Consider the following 19719-nt stretch of genomic DNA (forward strand, 5'->3'; position numbering starts at 1 on the left):
AGCGGCGCTGCAGTTGCAGACCTTGACGCATCAAAGAGACAGCAGCCTGGTCAAGTGTGACACTACGGCAAATGCAGATAAAACCCCCTTCCCCAACCTCAAATTCCAGCATTGTCAGTCAGATAACATATCTATGTGATTGACTTAAAACACAGTATTCACTTCATATGTCATTCATCTACTCCCTTTCACCGTGACAGTCCGTAATTTCCGGAATGGAAATTGCCCATCCAGATCATGGCCGTACCCCCAACCTACGCTGACCTTGGAAAGTCTGCTCGGTATGTTTTCACTAAGGGATACGGCTTCGGGCTTATCAAGCTGGACTTAAAAACAAAGTCTGAGAATGGACTGGAATTCACCAGCACGGGCTCAGCCAACACGGAGACCAGCAAGGTGGCTGGCTCTCTGGAAACCAAGTACAAGTGGTCTGAGCACGGACTTACCTTCACAGAGAAGTGGAACACTGACAACACGCTGGGCACTGAAATCACGATTGAGGATCAGTTGGCCAAGGGTCTCAAGCTGACATTTAACTCCTCCTTTTCACCAAACACTGGCAAAAAAGGGGGCAAGCTGAAGACTGGCTACAAGTGCGACCACATCAACCTCGGCTGTGACGTCAACTATGACATCAATGGCGCAGCTGTGCACGGCGCTGGCGTGGTGGGCTTCGAGGGCTGGCTGGCCTGCTACCAGGTGACATTTGAGGCCGGCCGCAACCGAATCACCCAAAGCAACTTTGCTGTTGGCTACAAGACGGACGAGTTCCAGCTTCATACCAATAAAAATGATGGCACCGAGTTTGGGGGCTCCATTTACCAAAAGGTGTATAATCAGCTGGAGACGGCCGTCAATCTGGCTTGAACTGCCGGCAACAGCAACACTCGCTTTAGCATCGCCGCTAAGTACCAGATTGACCCAGACGCGTCCTTCTCTGCAAAGGTGAACAACTCCAGTCTCATAGGCCTAGGATAAACTCAGACTCTAAAGCCAGGCATCAAGCTGACGCTGTCCGCCCTCCTCGATGGCAAGAACATCAATGCCGGTGGCCACAAGCTGGGTTTTGGACTTGAGTTCCAGGCGTAAAGGTTTATGTGGAACTTTTCACTGATGCCTCCTCAAGCCCACACCCAGAATTCACATTTAGATGAAAAGTAATGAAGCCCTCACAACGCCTACTCCTTCCAATTCCTCTGTAGATATGTGCATCAGTTTGAGGAATGTCAATCCCCCGACCCAAGAGGTCTGCAGTGCCTCTCACAGTTAAAGGACCACGTTTAAGGGAATATGTTTTGACATTGTTTGATCATTTTCTGACATTGCAAAACAGAATTCTGACCAAACGTTGAATACTCTACATTCCTCCCTTTGTCTTTATCACGGTTATTGGGGGCGTGATCCCACAGACACCTTTGGAAAACTTTGGGCGTTTGCTGAAGATGACACCTGATTGTCGTTGTGTCGGTAGGTGACATTGGGCCTACAGTCCCTTCTTGGTTCCACAAGAAATTATTTTTCTTGAGTCTTGGGTCCTTGGTGGCCTGGATGAGATTGGTCAGGTGGGAGAAGTTGTCACATCATCGTAGGTCCCAAATCATCAGTTACATCGTCATAGTTACCCAAGTATGGATTAGTATGACCCACACCACTTATTTGTCACACAAAATTTCAGGTTTGGGTGCTTTTCCAAAAACAATTTAAAAAAAGCCCATTAAATTAAAAATAAAAATAAAGCAATACTATTGCACTAAGTATGGGCAGAACAATTCAGTGCAGTTTTTCTCAGTCTTTTGACACAAGCTGGTGGTGCGACAAAACAAGAGAAAAAAACGAATTTTGGTTGAGTTTAAGCGAATTCGGTTTGGATTTTGCTTATCTTTACAAATGTTCGCTAAGAAAAAAATGCTTGTTTAGATGCGCACTGCTGATGGCAATGGGAAAATCTGATTCCCCAGTGGGTTTTCAGGGCTTTTTACCCCAAACTACAAATATTATAAAAAGGACATCGGACATAGCAGCCTGAAGCAGGTGTGTCACCAAACACTTTGGGTCATGAGAGATTTGCCAAGTTAGAGTAAAGTCATTGTATACTTACTGGAATATTTTGCCAGCACATTTGTATTATTGGTGACGTCCTCAGCAACAGCAAACCACATTTGTCAGGCATCAGGTGCCCGGAAATATTGTAAGGTCTGGCTGTGTCAACCGAACTTTTCGAACATGGGTTTCGTCTCATGGTCTCATCCTCAAGTTTTGAGGATCTACTCCCCCTTTTTGGCTCTAGGGTTTGGACTCAGAAAAACTGATTATAAACCACCAAGCCACACAGAGAAACACCCATGAAACGTACCCGCGTTATTTAAAGAGAGGGCTCGCTTTCCCGTGCCAACGGCAACCAGACTGACTTGTATGAGTGGAAGGCAACCTTTCTTTTGTACGGGTGGGCGGCTATGTTACGAACTTACCCAGGGACTGGTCTGGTATGCTCTCACGACCTTCAATCGAAACGTTGGGTAGCTTTTAATTTTTTTAATTGGGGAAATGTCGTTGATTTTGCTAATTCTTTATTGGCAAGTTATATATTTGTCGTGTTCATTGTCAGCCTACAAAACGGAATTCTGAGCATTACGTTGAATAATCTACACTGGTAAAATAAATTGTATTTGCTCAGTTTGTGATAAAAACAAAATGAGTTATAAAGTAAGCTTTAAAGACACTCAAGAACTCACACTGATGAAAAACTGTTTTCTTGTTCAGTTTGCAGTCAGATTATCTAGTTAATTAAAAACTCGGGGTCACAAGTGATAGTGAGACCAGCAGTCATCACTCTGCTTGATATGAGCTTACAGTTTGCACTGAATGAACACATTTGTGTACTTTTGACGTCAGTGATATGTATTAGCTTATCCTTTTTTAGGAGGCCAACATGTGTGGAGGAGAGGCCGACGGGAGCCTCGGTCAGATCGGCCCCAACTTTTCCCGGAAACCCCATTCGAGGCACAGCAATTATCATGGCAGGCGAGTCCATGGGCCGAATGGGCGGGAAATACGACAGCACGGCAGGAGGAGAGCCCCCGGGAGGCGGGGCCGTTGCCGACGGCCGACGCGACAGGAGCTCAGTCATCAGAGCTAATTGCTCCTGCTGGCCCTGCTTGTTCTGTAGATTTCGCTGGAACAGCAGTTGAAGGGCGGTGACGTCACTGGACAATTGCCAGACCCCACCCCCTGTCCGGTGCAACTGCTGCAGAGCGTAGGGAGTTTCCAGCTCTCCCCAATCCGCGATTGTGTGAGCGTTCGCTGGGTCCATTTTGTGGTCGGTCCATACTGTCATGAACCAGAACAGGAAACAGGACCCACTCGAGTAACGTTACTTACAGTTTTATTGGGGGGAAAAAGATAGGAGAGCACACTCGATCCGGAGATCGATGGTCGCGGGGAGTAGGTTGCTCAGCCGCAAAAGTGGGACTTCCGTGGCGAGGGAACGGAAAAGTCGAAATCAAAACAGATCGTGGCGGGAGAAAATCAAGCACAAAAACACAGAAAAAACGGAGATTTGCAGACGGACCGACGAAAGTCTACAGACAGGACAGCGTTTAAGTATTGACAGGGAGCCAATCTGTCAACAAGCTTCAGCTGGCGCCCAAGGGCGCGACCAATTGGGCGCCATGGCGACCGTGACAAGAGCTAGCGCCACATGGCGGGGGCCAGTTGGGCGCCATGACAACCATGACAGATTGATTATATGAAATTGATGACTAACAGTATTTCCCACAATATGTCCTCAGTATGTTCCACTATTGTCTTATCTTTTGGACTACTTTTCAAGCATCTCTTGCATGCACATGTAAATATATGTTAGATCTTATGGAGTTGGCCTAATCAAGACAGCCCCTTTACCCAAAATTTGAATATAGAATATCAAGGCTTGATTGAGTTTGCCTTAATGGGCACGTTTGCCGGAGTCAGGATGAAAAAGCCCAGCTATGTCAAGCCTGCTGTAGAAGTTGGGATAAATGCGTATTTACCAAATCCTCAAATAGACCTCCAAGATCTATCTTAGAATCATGGATCAGAAAAGATAAAAGATTAACTTTCATCTTGGTTTCGTCCAATACCCCCCATGGTTTTAAAAATGTTTTTGAATATGATTGTTATTGTATGAATCTGCAATATATGTATTTTATACCTGTATTGAAAGCTTGCCTTTTATGTGGATTTCATTACCTAGAATCACATGTAAGCATATTAGAATTGCAAATTTGTGACAAATATTATTTGACGATAGTTATGTCGATAAGATTGATTTTAAACTGAATGTGCTTTCGCTGTGATTGAACAAGTTGGTTTTGTTTTGTTTTTAAAACTTACCCTTTGTCTAAAGTATCAAAGTGTGAAGTGGGGCACAGGAAAAACTTGAGCTGTTGTTTTGGGGTTTTGATTATTTTTTTGTCTCTATATGACTGCAATTGTATTTTTTAAACAAGATGTCTTTTGTCTTATATTAATTTGGGATTATGTCTTCAAATTTTGATTTTTTTTTTGCAATGTATAACTATTGTGCATGGGCTAAGCAGTGTGATTGCCGCCTTCACATTAGCAAATCCAAACCTTTTATTCACTTTTGTTTACAAAAAATAGTTAGCAATTGTAGCTTTTGTGACCTTTTTGTCTTTGTTCTTAGATTAATCTAAATTTTTGTCATTGCATTTTTTTTGTCTTATTTCAAGAGTTTGTAGTTTGAACTGCTTAAGCGAGTTTAATTATTTGAAACCCTTCCAGCATATATTTGAAACTAATTGTTTCCCACTTAACAATTTCCTGAAGTTTTCAAGATTACTTATTTACAGTTTCAGGGTTAGTGGAACAAAATCTACATTTAAACCTCAATGTCTTTGCTAGACATTTTAATGTATGCACTTTGGCTGGGTATATCCCATGAATTATTCCAAAACTAGGTTTCTTGTACTTTGTTTCTTAATAAATAGCAATTGGGTAACAACCAGCTTTTTTCCCGTCAATCAATAGAACATACTTTTTCGAAAAAGACATGGCATATGGAACTGGCACATTTTCCTTTTTACACACTGATCTGATAAGTCTTTTCCTGTGATAATGATTGTTGGACAAGCACATTTTCCCAAACAGTGATGTCCACAGATGGTTTAAAAAATTGCTGGCATCCTTCACCAATTGAATATTTGAATAACATGCAGATGCCCAGAGGGATTGCTGAAACAACGTATACATAGTCACAAGGTGAAATAGGAAAATTGGATATTTCAATGAATTCTACAATATAGATTTCCATTCCGATCAAATAATTGAGAAGATTTGGAAAACACCAGCAAAAGTCATTGAGAAAGCTGCAAAACCAAGGTCTTGTATCATCCAAACCAAACACGGAACTGTTGCTCGGAAAAAACTTGAGCGCCCACAGAAAATGCCTAAGTCAGCTTTCCTGGGTGCTGAACAAGAGACTATTGGTGGCAGTGATTCTGCTATTGTTGTCAATGACACAACTACTAGTTTCTTATTCTTCTTAGACTTCCTCTTCTTCTTTCTGCTGCTTTCACACATGCTTGAAGGAGGGGAGGCCTTGCTAGCTTAGGCCGCCTGGGTACAATGAGGAAGAAGGCTGAACGCCACAGCCTCATCTCCCCAGCCTGGAACATGGCAAAACCAAACCATGGTTCTCCTTTTCCCTATAATTCGTCTGTGGGATGCAAAAAATATTATACAGAGTTTTCTGAGGAGGGTTTTAATTTCCCGCCATGCGGCTAATCCCCAAGACCTTTTTATTCCTTCCCCTCACGTGCTGCTTTGTCTGACCTAAAGGTAGGACAGAAATAATTTTACAATAAACCGTTTGATTGCTGTGCAAATAACATTTCATTTCTAACATGCTATTAAAAACAGCCCATTCATTTAAATGAGTTGATAATCTTTACGGGTTGATGGAACAGTAATTTCATTATTTCGTCCGAATTTCTTCCCTCACTCATGTTTTCTAATACTGCAAGGGCTTTTGTGTCAACAATGTCTTTTTATTCTTTCGTTTGATTCAGTTATTTGTGTGTCGCTACTATTTTCTTTTTGAAATTATTAATCAATATCCATATCAATGAACTGAAAAATGATTAGTCCAAGCTAAAATTGAAATGTATTTACAGTATTGCTACCTTCATGAAAAAATGCGAAATACAATATGAGGCTAGGTCAATTTAATTTGGGTGGGAATCCTGCTGGCCAAACCGGTAACCACCAAATTACATTCTGAATGAAATAAACATAATATAAGCTATTCCTACAGCTATTAGAGCACCCAATAGGTTTTCAACATGCTAAAACATCTCATCTCATCTCATCAGCCGTACCGCTTATCCTCCTCAGGGTCGCGGGGGGGCTGGAGCCCATCCCAGCTATCTCCGGGCAGTGGGCAGGGGACACCCTGAACTGGTTGCCAGCCAATCGCAGGGCACACAGGGACAGACAACTCATTCACTCATTCACACCTAGGGACAATTTGGACCGGTCAATTCACCTGAAATGGAACGTGGGAGGAAACCGGAGTGCCCGGAGGAAACCCACGCAAGCACGGGGAGAACATACAAACTCCGCACAGAAAGTCTGGAGCCGGATTTGAACCCACGACAGGTTCCCATGACATGAACTGTGCCGCACAAGCGCTAACCACTGCGCCGCCGTGCTGCCCATGCTAAAACATATTGTCTGAAAAGGAAGATTTTTGGTGATTGGTTTGTTTTTCCTTGATAATTTTTTTATTTAACTTAAAGGGACATTCTGTAATAGTTTGTACCTTCTATTGGAACAAAAAACAACTTTCATTTAGTAAAATACATTGGTATGAATACTATTCAAAACTACATGAACCATCATACCAACGTTAAGTTTTCTAAGAAATCATAGGTCGATAAATTCGTATTTATTTTACTTTGTGGCACCCCTGTCTTGTTGACGTGAAAGCGGTTATTTTTTATGAAAGCTGCCTGTGGCAGTTGGCAGATTTGGTTAAACTACCATATAATAAATGTCCAAAAGTCTCCAGCACAGAAGAAATTTGTGACAACATTGCCCTTTTTGAAGTGTCCATCATTACAAGAAGTTTTGGGATACCCTGCCCAAGCTGAAATTTGGAACGCTTGCTGGGGATTTTCTTCTATATATATTTTTGTCTGGAAACAACTACGCCAAGGTAGCACTGCTGTTCAAATACACAAAAATAGGAATGGAAAACAGAATCACCTTTTTCACCATACAAAACACATACTGTGTTGATGCCCTCAAAGAGTTTTCCTACCAACTTGTCCGGCCCCCCTGGGGGGAGTTGTCAAGTCAACCTTTGCTACACATATGGGAAATAAAGCCAACCCTCATGCCCAGTAGCTGCCAGATAATTAAATCAATGTAATTAAAGAGAAACACAGTTCAGTATTCATTTCACATGTTTGACTTTGATCATTTTCTGACATTGCAAGAGGTTAATTTGTGTAAGTTCCACTCTTGCGTGAAAGCAGTGTTTCATCAATGTATTCCAGCTGGAGTAGGGAGAGAGAAAAAGAGGGAGAGGAAGGTGGATGCAAAGGTGGGGGTTGGGACGGGGCTAGCTTGTCTGCCTGAACGAACAATGGTGTCCCAAAGTAAAGTCTTCTACAGCATGATTTTTTTTTAATTGCCTGAAAGGTACTTTTAACGGCGACGTCTGCGGCACAGTTCTGAGGTCATGGGTTCAAATCCAGCTACCAGCCCTCCTGTGCAGAGTTTGCCTGTTCTCCCCATCCTGGTTCGGGATTCCTCCGGGCACTCTGACTTCCTCCCACATTCCAAAAACATGCACTTGAGCCCAAATTGTCCTTAGATGTGAATGAGTTGTCTGTCTGTGTGTGCCCTCGGACTGGCTGGCAACCATTTCATGGTGTTCCTTGCCCACTACCCGAAGATAGCTGGGATGGGCTCCAGCACACCCGCAACCCTACTGAGGATAAGCGGTGCAGATGATGGATGGAAGGATAGATGCATTATTTTAACAGAAACCCTTCGTATCACCTCCAACCAGACAGTCGGAAAAAGACAGGACAAAACAAAATATGTGGTGGGCATCAATTTTGAATAGAAGTGTGTCTTAAGTCTAGATTTAAAATCTTCCACTGAGGTTGCCGATCTTATCTCTGGAGGCAGAGCATTCCATAGCACCGGGGCCCGGGTGGAGAACGCTCTCGAGCGTGCAGACTTCTTGCTCTCGGAGTCACAAGACCGGCATTTTCTGAGCGGAAGCTCCGTGCAGGAACATGGGGGAAATTAAATCAGAGAGATAAGAGGGTACAACTCCATGCAAACATTTGTATTTTAATAAGAGAACCTTCAAGTCACATCTTAAGTGGACTGGGAGCCAGTGCAAGTTGGCCAATACAGGAGTAATATGCTCAAACTTTTTGTCTTAGTCAAGAGTCTAGCTGCCGCATCCTGAACCAGCTGCAAACTTTTGATGCTTAGACATCGGGAGACCAAAAAGCAATACATTACAGTAATCAAGCCGAGAAGTAATAAACGCATGAATTAAAACCTCTGCATCTGATTGGGACAACATCGAGTGAATCTTCGCAATATTACGGAGGTGGCAGAAAGCTATTCTAGTATTATTTTTAATGTGTGACTGAAACAACAGATTAGGATCAAATATAACACCTATATTTTTGACCGAGCCACTATGGGTGATATTACATTTGTCTAGGTTTAGGGCAGTGTTTGAAAATAACTCACGACAATGAGTTGGACCAATAATCAACATTTCAGTTTTTTCTGGGTTAAGGCGCCAAAAAATAAAGTGACATCCATCTTTGAATCTCAGTAAAGCAAGCCTCCAGATTTTTACAACTTAACTGTCCAGTTGTCTCCAGTAGCATATACAGTTGAGTGTCATCTGCATAGCAATGGAAACTGATATACTTGCGGATAATGTCACCAAGCGGAAGCATATAAATACTAAAAAGAAGGGGGGCAAGTACAGAGCCCTGTGGAACGCCACGGGGACATTAGAGAGTTTAGAGGTCAGATTGCCGTAATTAACACATTGCATCCTGTCTGACAGGTAGGACCTAAACCGCAAGAGTACAGTTCCTGAGATACCAATGCATTCCAGACGAACAAATAATATGTTATGGTCCATACCCGAGGATAGCGATATATTATTAATATTTAAAAACGATGATCTTAAGATCCCAAACAGATCCTTCACCAGTGAAGCTGGAAACTGATCAAGCAGGCAAGTAGTTTGTTTGGCCCTACTGACCATCTGTTCAAGACTATCAAGGGACAAATTATTGAAACTGGAGAATGTTTCTGAACAACTGCCGACACGGTCCTTACCTAACACCTCTGCATCTTTGAGGTAGGACGAGGTTGCAGAGCGTTCGTTTAAGATTTCATTCCTGATGAGTTTAATCTTTTTATTTAAAAATTCCCTAAAGTCATTAGCAGAATAAGTAGAACTATTTGGGTTAAGTTGTTGTCTGGTAAGTTTCGCCATTGAGTCGAACAAAAAATTCGGATTATTTTCATGTTTAACAATAATCTTAGAGAAAAACGATGCTTTAGCTGAGGCAAGAGCGACTTTATATTTTAGCAAGCTGTCACACGAGGCCAGTCGGAAGACCTCCATATTTGTAGTGCGTCATTTTCATTCAAGTTTCCTGCGACCTTGTTTGAGTGACCTGGTTTCTTCGGTAAACCAAGGTGTATGCTTCTTAGGTCGAAATGTATGCCTTAGGGGCGCCACAGAATCAAGAACATTAACCAAAGCAATTTTTAAGTTGTTTGTAAGTGAGTCAACAGACCCAGTGTATGAAAGGAAGGCCGCAGTTACTGTAGGTAATAATTCTTTTAAAGCTAATGCCGTTGCAGGGCGGATATTGCGACTACTAAAGCCTAAATTTCCCTTATCACAGTAAACATTAAACAGCACCTCACACTTAACAAGATAATGATCAGAGATGGCATTAGGATACGGTAACAGTGTATCATTTGAGTCCACTACACCCCGGGTCTAGAGTGTTCCCATCTTTATGAGTGGGCACATTAACTATTTGATTAAAAGCAAATGCATCAATCAGTGACTTAAAAGCAATCGCAAGTGAATTTGATGCGGAGTTTATGTGTACATTAAAATCACCAATAATTACAACATTGTCCGCATAAGTTACTAAGTCTGTTAACAGTTCCGAAAATTAATCCAAAAAATTTTGATTATGGTCCAGGTGGGCGATACACAACAACTACATAAATTGGTGTTGACATCAAGGACCTCGTAACAAGTGCTTCAAACGTTTTAAAAACAGTAGGGGTACCAGGAGTAAATTTCAACTTACCTTCCGATATCAGAGCCGCCACCTTATTTGCATGGTCGTGGCAAGTGTGAACTCACAAAGTTAGGGGCAGAATCCTCATTTAACACTACAAACTTATTTGGTTTTAACCAGATCTCACAAAGGCCAATAAAGTTGAGATTGTGTTCATTAATAAGGTCATTGACAAGTAAAGATTTGGAGGCTAGTGATCTAATATTCAGAAGGCCAAGCTTCAGCACTGTGGACTGAGCTGAACCCTTTCCCGAGTTTTGAACCTTAATGGTAACCTTAGTGGTAACCTCCACAAGATTATACTGCTTGTCTTGTGCCTTGCATGGCGGCAGATGCGGCCCGAATTCCATACCATAGGGATATTGTTGACAGGTGGAGGAGCAGGATGACTAGTGGTAGAAACTAATGTTATTTCTTCTCCCTTCTCACCTAACAAGGGAGAATGAAATGAAATGATTTGCATTCATATAGCGCTTTTCAATGACTTCCCAAAGCGCTTTACAATGTGCTCCACATTTCCCAATAGCGGCCTTGCAGCCATGTAAGGCGCTAACCTGCTTATTGGGGGTATTAGGGGTTCAGTATCTTACCCAAGGACAATTCGACATGTAACACAGACGAGCCGGGATTCGAACTGGGATCCCTTGATCCCAAGACGAGCGCTCTACATCCTGAGCTACTGCCGCCCAGAATCAGAGGTAAGAAGCACAGAAGGAGATGTTATAGAAGAGTACAGATAAGGGTGTGTGGTGCAGGTAATTGAACGCTCTAAACTACAAAAACTATGTGAATTGCATGAATCTAGCATAGCGCTAGTTAGCTCCAGCAATACAGACTCCACACCCGTGGTTACAGGTTCACTAATCACCTGTGACCTGGCCTGCACTAGTGTACCCTGTCATGGAAGGCTTAAACAGTACTCTATATTTTTAAAAAGAGTGAGAGCACCTTCCAAGTCAGGGTGAAGGCCGTCGCTCCTCAGAAGGTCAGGTCAGCCCCAGAAAGCAGGCCAGTTATCCACATACCTAAATCCCTGCTGACTACAGAAACTTGCAAGCTAGCCGTTCAGCGAGACTATAAACCTCTCATCATTTTTTTCTGGGTTAAGGCGCAAAAAAAATTGAAATTTGAAGTTGAAGCATGTAAATACTAAAACTCCGCGGAAAGTTGAAATGAGACAATTTTGTTGCACATGTTAGGTTCGAGACTCGTCAGCAATTGTTGTGTTCTCATCAAAAATATAGATGGGGAAAAACGGCATGAAGTTTACATGACTTTACCGCTTGAACAATCTTTAACGGATTCAGCAGTTGATGATCGACCTATACATTGTATCACTACACGCCGTGCGCAGGGTGATAACTACAATATTATTACACAGAAAGTAGTTCCTTTGGAACATAAACAAAAGTCTAGGGTTAGAAGTGGAAGGGGGCCTACGGATCAGATTTTTGGAGTGAAACGTTTTTAGTGAAAGGAAGAGAGGTGTTTTATGCATTTATGGATTAAAAGAAAGCATATGACCGGAAAGATCGGGAAGCTTTGTGGCAAGTGTTTAAGATGTATGGGGTGGCAGGTTGCTGCGCGCTGTGCAAAGTTTGTATGAGGATAGTAGAGCTTGTGTGAAAGTGGGGAGTAAAGTTTTCGAGTGTTTTCCGGTAAGATTGGATTTGAGGCATGGGTGTGTCATGTCACCTTGGCCGTTACTGTATATTTGTATATGATTGGCGTGGTGCATGAGGTGCATGTAAGAGGAGGCATATCAAGTATTGTGGGTGAGTGTGGGTTGCATGTAAGTCAGATGTTATTTGAAGAAGACACTGCTTTGGTGGCTAACTCTGCAGCAGGACTGAGGGCTTTGGTAGTGAAGTTTATAGAGAGTGTGAGAGAAGAAAGCTTACCAAGGAGTAAGGTAATGAGGTATTCGAGAGGTGGTGAGGTAGGTGTATTAGATATTTTGTTAAATGATCTAGAGTTGCAAGAGGTAAATGGTTTTAAGTATGTAGGTTCATATGTGGCAGTATGTGGTGGTTTGGAGAAGGATGTGAGGAAGGCGGTTGGCGAAGGTGAAAGGACATTCTAATGTCTCACCGCGTTTTCTTTTCCAGGACCAGACCAAATATTCGGACTTTGAAAAAAGAGAAAGAAGCAATGCAGTTGAGGATATTTATGACAAAGTTTCAAATTAAGTTAAAATAAGAGTGCACAAGCGCCCTCCCACCAAGATATGGCCAGGAGTGCGCCCCTCCATGATTTCACAATGATTTTCACATGTTTCTGAAGGTCCCATCTATGGGTGGAGGCTGAGAAGTATCCAAGGGCATCTGGTGAGTTTTTGCACATCAGCTACTACCAGATTTAAAGTATGGGCACCACATGAGATAAAAAAAGCTCTTGAGTTCATTTTTTCCCTTCATGCGGCACTGTTGTCATAGGACTGTTCTCTGCAGTCCTCAAATGGAATGTTAAGTTCCTCTAGCTTTTGGAGGATTAGAGATGACAAATGTTCTGGTGACTGCTCTGCAACAAGAAAGCACAAGAAATGCTCCTCATGTCTTCTTGTGACACTATTCTGACTATGACAGAGAGCTTTTTCTCATAACTCACATCAGGTGTGCAATCGAAAATGATGAAAAATGTTTGGATATTTTTATCTCTTCCACCTAGTGGGTATAGGACTTTAGAACTGATGGAGTTTATCAGTTCATTTTGGATTATTTTGCGAAAATAATGCATGTTACTGAAAGCTCCACCCCACTGACATGTTGCTTCATCACTGGGTCAGATTTGGCCATAACCTTCACCTCTTTCAGAAAATTCCCATTGTCTGGTGGATTTTAATGTGTCTGTGGAACCCCTAAAAGCCATGTTTCTTTCAGCTTAAGACTAAATTATTGCCACCAATCGATTTAATACTTCACGCCACCTTTATCTCTAAACCTCCGCAAGTGCCATCTCTTGTCTATTTATTGTAAGCCCTTTCGCAACACTTACCTCCAAGTCCCCTTTCATGTTGCCATTTGAGCATTATGATCCTGGCTACCCTTGAGGACTTTGAGAAAGTGACTTCCATTTTTCCAGTCCATCTGTATTCAGTTTGTACTCTCTTTTAGCATAAAGTTTGCAGCAGAAGCAGTGCAAGCTATCATTGTTTTAAGAGTACATAAGCCAGCTTTTTCTGACTTTTTTTTCATTGACTAAGAGTCTGTTGAAGTATTCATGTTAACACCTTTGTCTAACTTTTTGTTTCGGGAACTTGAAATTGTTTCTTATTTGAAATGCACCATTGTGAACCAACTCTGTTTGTACCTTATCGGTCAGCGGAGATGGACTACTACTCGAGCAGATGACGGTCCAATTGATGCTGCTGTGTGTGTCAGTAGTTTGAGTAGCTGGGGTAGGGGCAACTGGAGGACGGGTGGATGTTGTTGCATCACTAGGTTGGGTAGCAGGATTGGAGAGAACTGGAGGAACGGTTGATGCTGCTGTCACTGCTCGGTTATGCTGCTGATGTGGAGGTGACGGGGGGATCTCCACTTGTGGGACTGAGGTATCTCAGCAGTGTATCTGAAGAGAGAAGAGGAGTATTTAACACCAATCTTATAACACATGAATTAAATAATAAAATAAAATTAAATAATATAAATGAAAACCATAAGAAATTTAAACCCCTCTATGCAGAGCAGAGTCAAGATTCGTTTCATACAAATGAATGGGCCAGTTGTGGAGTTTACCTAGTATCAGTCTGTCTTTCTGGAGTTGTTGAGGATTTTTTGGAAGAGTGTGTGTCATAATCCACAACTATTTATGATTGTTGCTTGCAAGCTAGAACAGGGCATGAAAACAAGAGATGTCCTGGGAAAGGTTTAGTGACTGGTCACCCGACGTAAAAAGTGACAGATAGCGCTGGCTATTTTTTGATTAACTAACTACTGGTTTGTTAAGCTGAATGGTATGTGAATAACCTTATATAACACTATCAATCTACTTCAGAAAAATAATATCGTGGTATCATCTTTACTGACTGCAACATTACCTCTGTGCTTGTTGGGTTTTTCCTCCTCTTTTTTTATTTTCTTCCTCTTCTGGGCACCAGACAGTTTGGGAAGTTTTGAGATGTTTCAGGTTGTCGCATCAAAACACGACCATCCTCCCCAAGTACTAGTAAAGTCTGATTATTCTGAGGGGGATGGGGGGAGGGGCATCTTGGGAAAGTAATATATCATCCATCCATCCATCCATCCATCCATCCATCCATCCATCCATTGTCTTCCGCTTATCCGAGGTCGGGTCGCGGGGGCAGCAGCGTCAAAAGGGAAGCCCAGACGTCCCTATCCCCAGCCACCTCTTCCAGCTCATCCGACGGGACCCCGAGGCGTTCCCAAGCCAGCCGAGAGACATAGGCTCTCCAACGTGTCCTGGGTAGCCCCCGGGGCCTCCTGCCGGTGGGACATGCCCAGAACACCTCCCAAGGGAGGCGTCCAGGAGGCATCCTTATTAGATGCCCGAGCCACCTCAACTGTCTCCTCTCAACGCGAAGGAGCAGTGGCTCTGCACCGAGTCCCTCCCGGATAACTGAGCTTCTCTCCTTATCTCTAAGGGCCCGGTCACACAGCCGTTTGCGGCTGAATCACGGCCAGAAATTTCTGCCTGTGAGGCGGACGCTATTGGACGCTTTGAGATCGCCATACAGACGAGATACAGCAGTGCTTAACACGCGGTCGGAAATTCACGCGCGGGTGGCGGCGCGAAAAAGTTTTGCGCTGCTCAATACTTTAGAGCGCGGGTACACAGCCTTTCACGGGCGTATCGAGGCTGAATCACGGCCAGAAATTTTGCAACGTTGAAAATGCCCGCCACAGCTGTGTTATTACCGATCGCCTGGAAGCTTATCACCTTTGCCGTCTCTCCAATAAACTGAGGAGACGGCTTTCGCGCTATGTTGCGCTGATTCATCTTTACAAGGTAAGTCCTCTCATTAAAAAAATGACGCGGTTGGTCAAATACAGTTAGGGTTAACGTACAACCCACGTTCACATAATACCCTATGTTTGTGTAGACATAAATGACAACCTACTTATTAGTATCTTAATGCCATTTTATGACATATAGTAGGGGTCTTTAATGTGTGACACAATGAAAAGTAACACAAAAACAGTCCACCTGACCCTTAAGCTGAAATAATATCATTACCAAACCTTCTATTTAGCACCCAAACACCTTTGTTTATAAGTAATTTAATTCAAAAGAATTGTCATTAGATATTAAAAAAAAAAGATAATTTCTACATTGTTTTCATGACGCATACGTCACAGTAAAAGCTGTCTCTTTCTTTTCTATGCCCACATTTATGTCCAAATTGTTTATCTTATCTATTGTGTTTCAGAGTGGCTGCCCCATAAGCGTGGACAGGTTGGACAGGAATGTTTTTATCCTGTGCTTATGGTTTGATGCGTCGTTGTGGAGTCAGAACTCATCCAGGACTTCAGGCTGAGCAAGAAGGCCTGCAGGAGCTGCTGAAGAGAGAACAGGACCATGGCTGGAGGTCCTGATCTACGTGTACTGGCTGGCCCACGGTCTGTCCTACCGTATGGTGTCACGGGTCTTCAGTGTTCCCAGGGCCACAAAACACAGAACTTTCCACAGTTAATATGGAATAAATTGCCCAAAAGCCATGTTTCAGGCTCTGGAAGTCAGACCCACATTTGCTTTTCTGCATTATGTTTTAACTATTAGTTATTACTGCAGCAGTCACTATTTGTCCTGAGTTCTACACAAGTTAATATTCATACTAGACCTGTGCGTCATGTGTATTTGGTATATTGTTTCTCTAAGTACAACTACTATTCATTAAATGTCTATATATTGAGTAACACCTTGGTGGTTTATTTTATAATGATGTGACATACTGTGCGTGAACTGTGTGATTGTTGAACAGAAAACAACTACAAATCACTCTGGGTTGAATAATAATTTACAAACAAACGCACATTGGTCCGAAATACATAAGAGTAAATAAATAATGTGTCACAAAATGTAACAAATATACCAATACTTCCATATAACTGGAAAATAGACTGGAACTTCATCGAGTTCTTAATGAAAAAAAATATTTTCCTTTCATAAAACAAATGAGAACTTGCAGGGATGTCACTGTTCTGGCAATTTGTCCACAAGCTTCCCAAAAAGGATCAGGAACGGCTCAGTTTTGGCCTCAGTTTCTGCGTGCCTTTTCTTTACTCTGGCAGACTCCTCTTTTAAAAAGTCAAGGAGTGTATCGTGCTTCCTTTTTTTTCTGGGTGATTTGGGGTCTGGTGCCGGAGTGGAAGATGACGCCGACGTGCCCGGTAGTGTGGATGGTGTGGTCGCTGTGATGGTGGCCAGCTCTTCCGGCATAAATCACGACCTAAAAGACGCACACCTTGGTTTAATGATGAAACTAGATCCCTTAAACGAGAATGCAGGAAATCTGAAAGAAAATGGCGCGCTACCAAGCTTGAAGTTTTCCATCAAATCTGGTGTGATAGTTTGTTGAAGTATAAAGCGGCCCTGGCCTCTGCAAAATCAGCCTACCTTTCGAAAGTGATTGCGTCACAAAAGAACAATCCCAAGGTCCTTTTCGACACTGTAGCATCGCTAACAAGGCAACAGACTATCCCAGATAGCTCCACCCATTCTGCCCACGACATAATGGTCTTCTTTACTAAGAAGATCCAAAGCATACAGGAAGAAATTGCTAAAGACAGTATTAATTCAACACATACTAAAGCACTCAAATCTCTAGATGCACGACATGGTGGCTTTCTAGGTATTTTGTCCCGTTTTAGTGAACTGTCACTCGAAAATCTTAAACAGATGGTGAATACGGCCAAACCGACGACTTGCCAGTTCGACCCACTTCCAGGTTCACTTATCAAAGGTCTCTTTGGCGTTCTTGCACCTTCAGTTCTAAATATTTTAAACATATCACTCGCCTCAGGTGTAGTTCCAGCTGCTTTTAAGTCCGCTGTCATTAAACCCACACTGAAACGACCCAACCTAGATCCAGAAAACTTATGTAATTATAGACCTGTGTCAAACCTACCGTTTCTTTCTAAAATACTTGAAAAAGTAGTGGCACAGCAGCTGAATGATTTCATGCCCGAGAACAATCTCTTTGAATCAATGCAATCAGGATTCAGGGCTAACCACTCTACTGAGACAGCTCTGATTAAGGTAACCAATGATCTCCTACGGGCAATGGACTCGGGCGCATCATCACTTTTGCTGCTGCTGGACCTTAGTGCTGCATTTGACACAGTGGACCATATTATCTTGCTAGAACGGTTGGAAAAATGGATTGGTCTCTCAGGAAGCGTCCTATTATGGTTCAGATCCTACCTCTCAGATAGGACACACTGCGTTAAATATGGCGAATTGACATCTGAGCTATTTAGTGTTACTTGTGGTGTTCCGCAGGGTTCAGTGCTTGGCCCCCTTCTCTTCAGCATTTATATGCTTCCACTAGGTGATAGTATTCGTAAGTATAATATCAGTTTCCATTGCTACGCAGATGACACTCAACTCTATCTCCCGATGGAGGAATCTGCCACACTAAACTGTGGAACTTTGGAGGCCTGCCTCACTGAGATAAAAGAGTGGATGTCACTCAATTTCCTGCGTCTTAACCCTGAAAAGACTGAAATGTTAGTTATTGGTCCTTCTAAGTCCCGTGACTTATTCTCTAAAACCGCAGTGAACTTGGACAATTGCCACATCACACAGAGTGACTCACTTAAAAATTTAGGTGTCATTTTCGACCCTGATCTGTCCTTTCAAACACATGTGAAGAAAATTACTAGAACCGCTTTCTTCCATCTCCGTAACATTGCTAAAATTCGTCCTATACTTTCTCAGTCGGATGCGGAAATCATAATTCATGCGTTTGTTACCTCCCGTCTCGACTACTGTAAAGCACTACTTTCCGGTCTTCCGATGACCAGACTCAAGAGTCTTCAGCTGGTACAAAATGCTGCAGCGAGGCTTTTAACAAGGACAAAAAAGTACGATCACATCACCCCAATTTTCTCTAACCTGCATTGGCTCCCTGTTAGCCTAAGATGCGATTTTAAGGTTCTCCTACTACTATACAAAATCATACATGGACTTTCCCCCTCATATCTTTCAGATCTGATCTACCCCTATGTCCCGGTCCGAAGCCTTCGTTCCGAGAGCGCCGGTCTCCTGGTGATCCCAAGAGCCAAGAAGTGTTCCGCTGGTTCGAGAGTGTTCTCCATCCGGGCACCGGTGTTGTGGAATGCTCTTCCCCCTGAGATCCGATCTGCAACCTCGGTGGAAATGTTTAAATCTAGGCTTAAAACTCACTAGCATACGAGTAACCTGATCTTATATGTAATAACTTGTGAAGCCCTTAGAGACTAATTGTGATTAAGGGCTATACAAATAAAAATGACTTGACTTGAAATGACTTCCACAGGACATTCTACAATGGCCTTTAGGTTGGGTGGAAAAAACAAGAATTACTTAATGCTGGTTTATTGCCAGGTCAAGTCAAGTCAAGTCACATTTATTTATATCGCCCTTAATCACAAAAATGTCTCAAAGGACTGCACAGGATTACAATTACACAATTACCTGATCTTAAACCAACATGCGGGCAAGGAACAACTCAAAACCTCAGCGTGAGGAAAAAGAGAAACCTTGAGAAGGGACCTCACAAGTAGTAATCCCCCTTTCAGGATGACCAGGGTGAATTACATTTAGCATTACAGTACACAAACATAGTAAACACTAGGTAACACGTTGAAAATTTGTCCCGAAGGTGCATGACAGCAACGACGCTCCCAGCCTGTAAACCATTCAAAAAAGTTTATGACGGCCACGACGCAGCTTCCCATCTCTGCCAGCTGGTAAGTGCAGGCGTTAACATGCTTCTGGTCCGCTAACTCATCTCAGATCGTCCTTCTTCGTATCACCACCAGGCAGGCAGTCGGAAAAGGACAGGACAATACAAAATATGAGGTGGGCATCAATCATATACTTTGGAATAGAAGTATGTCTTAAGTCTTGATTTAAAAACTTCCTGTACAAAAACAACTGTGTATAGGGTGCTATACATAAAGAAAACATTATTGGTGGGTTGAGTTCCTGCTCCTCTCAACTTACTATTGGTGATTCTGTCGGTTCAGGTGGGGTGAATGACGCCACCAATACTTGTGGATCAACGGATGGCCTACCACGGAGAACTGCATGCATGGCCTCATAAAAATGCCAGCTTGATGCCGTCTGTTTGAGGAGTTGTTGAATGTAGAGGATGGAAGGGAAGTGAAAGTCGAGGCGTTCG

The 19719-nt window shown here is 42.7% G+C and overlaps 1 pseudogene; it reads left to right on the forward strand.

The window, feature by feature from the left end:
- The first annotated feature begins 85 nt into the window (after window positions 1–85).
- Window positions 86–5933, forward strand: LOC148345893 (non-selective voltage-gated ion channel VDAC1 pseudogene; annotated as a pseudogene).
- Window positions 5934–19719: the final 13786 nt, after the last annotated feature.

The sequence above is a fragment of the Urocampus carinirostris genome, unplaced genomic scaffold (assembly GCF_059441175.1).
Source record: "Urocampus carinirostris isolate Australia breed hairy pipefish unplaced genomic scaffold, RoL_Ucar_1.0 HiC_scaffold_21, whole genome shotgun sequence".
Lineage (NCBI taxonomy): Eukaryota > Metazoa > Chordata > Actinopteri > Syngnathiformes > Syngnathidae > Urocampus > Urocampus carinirostris.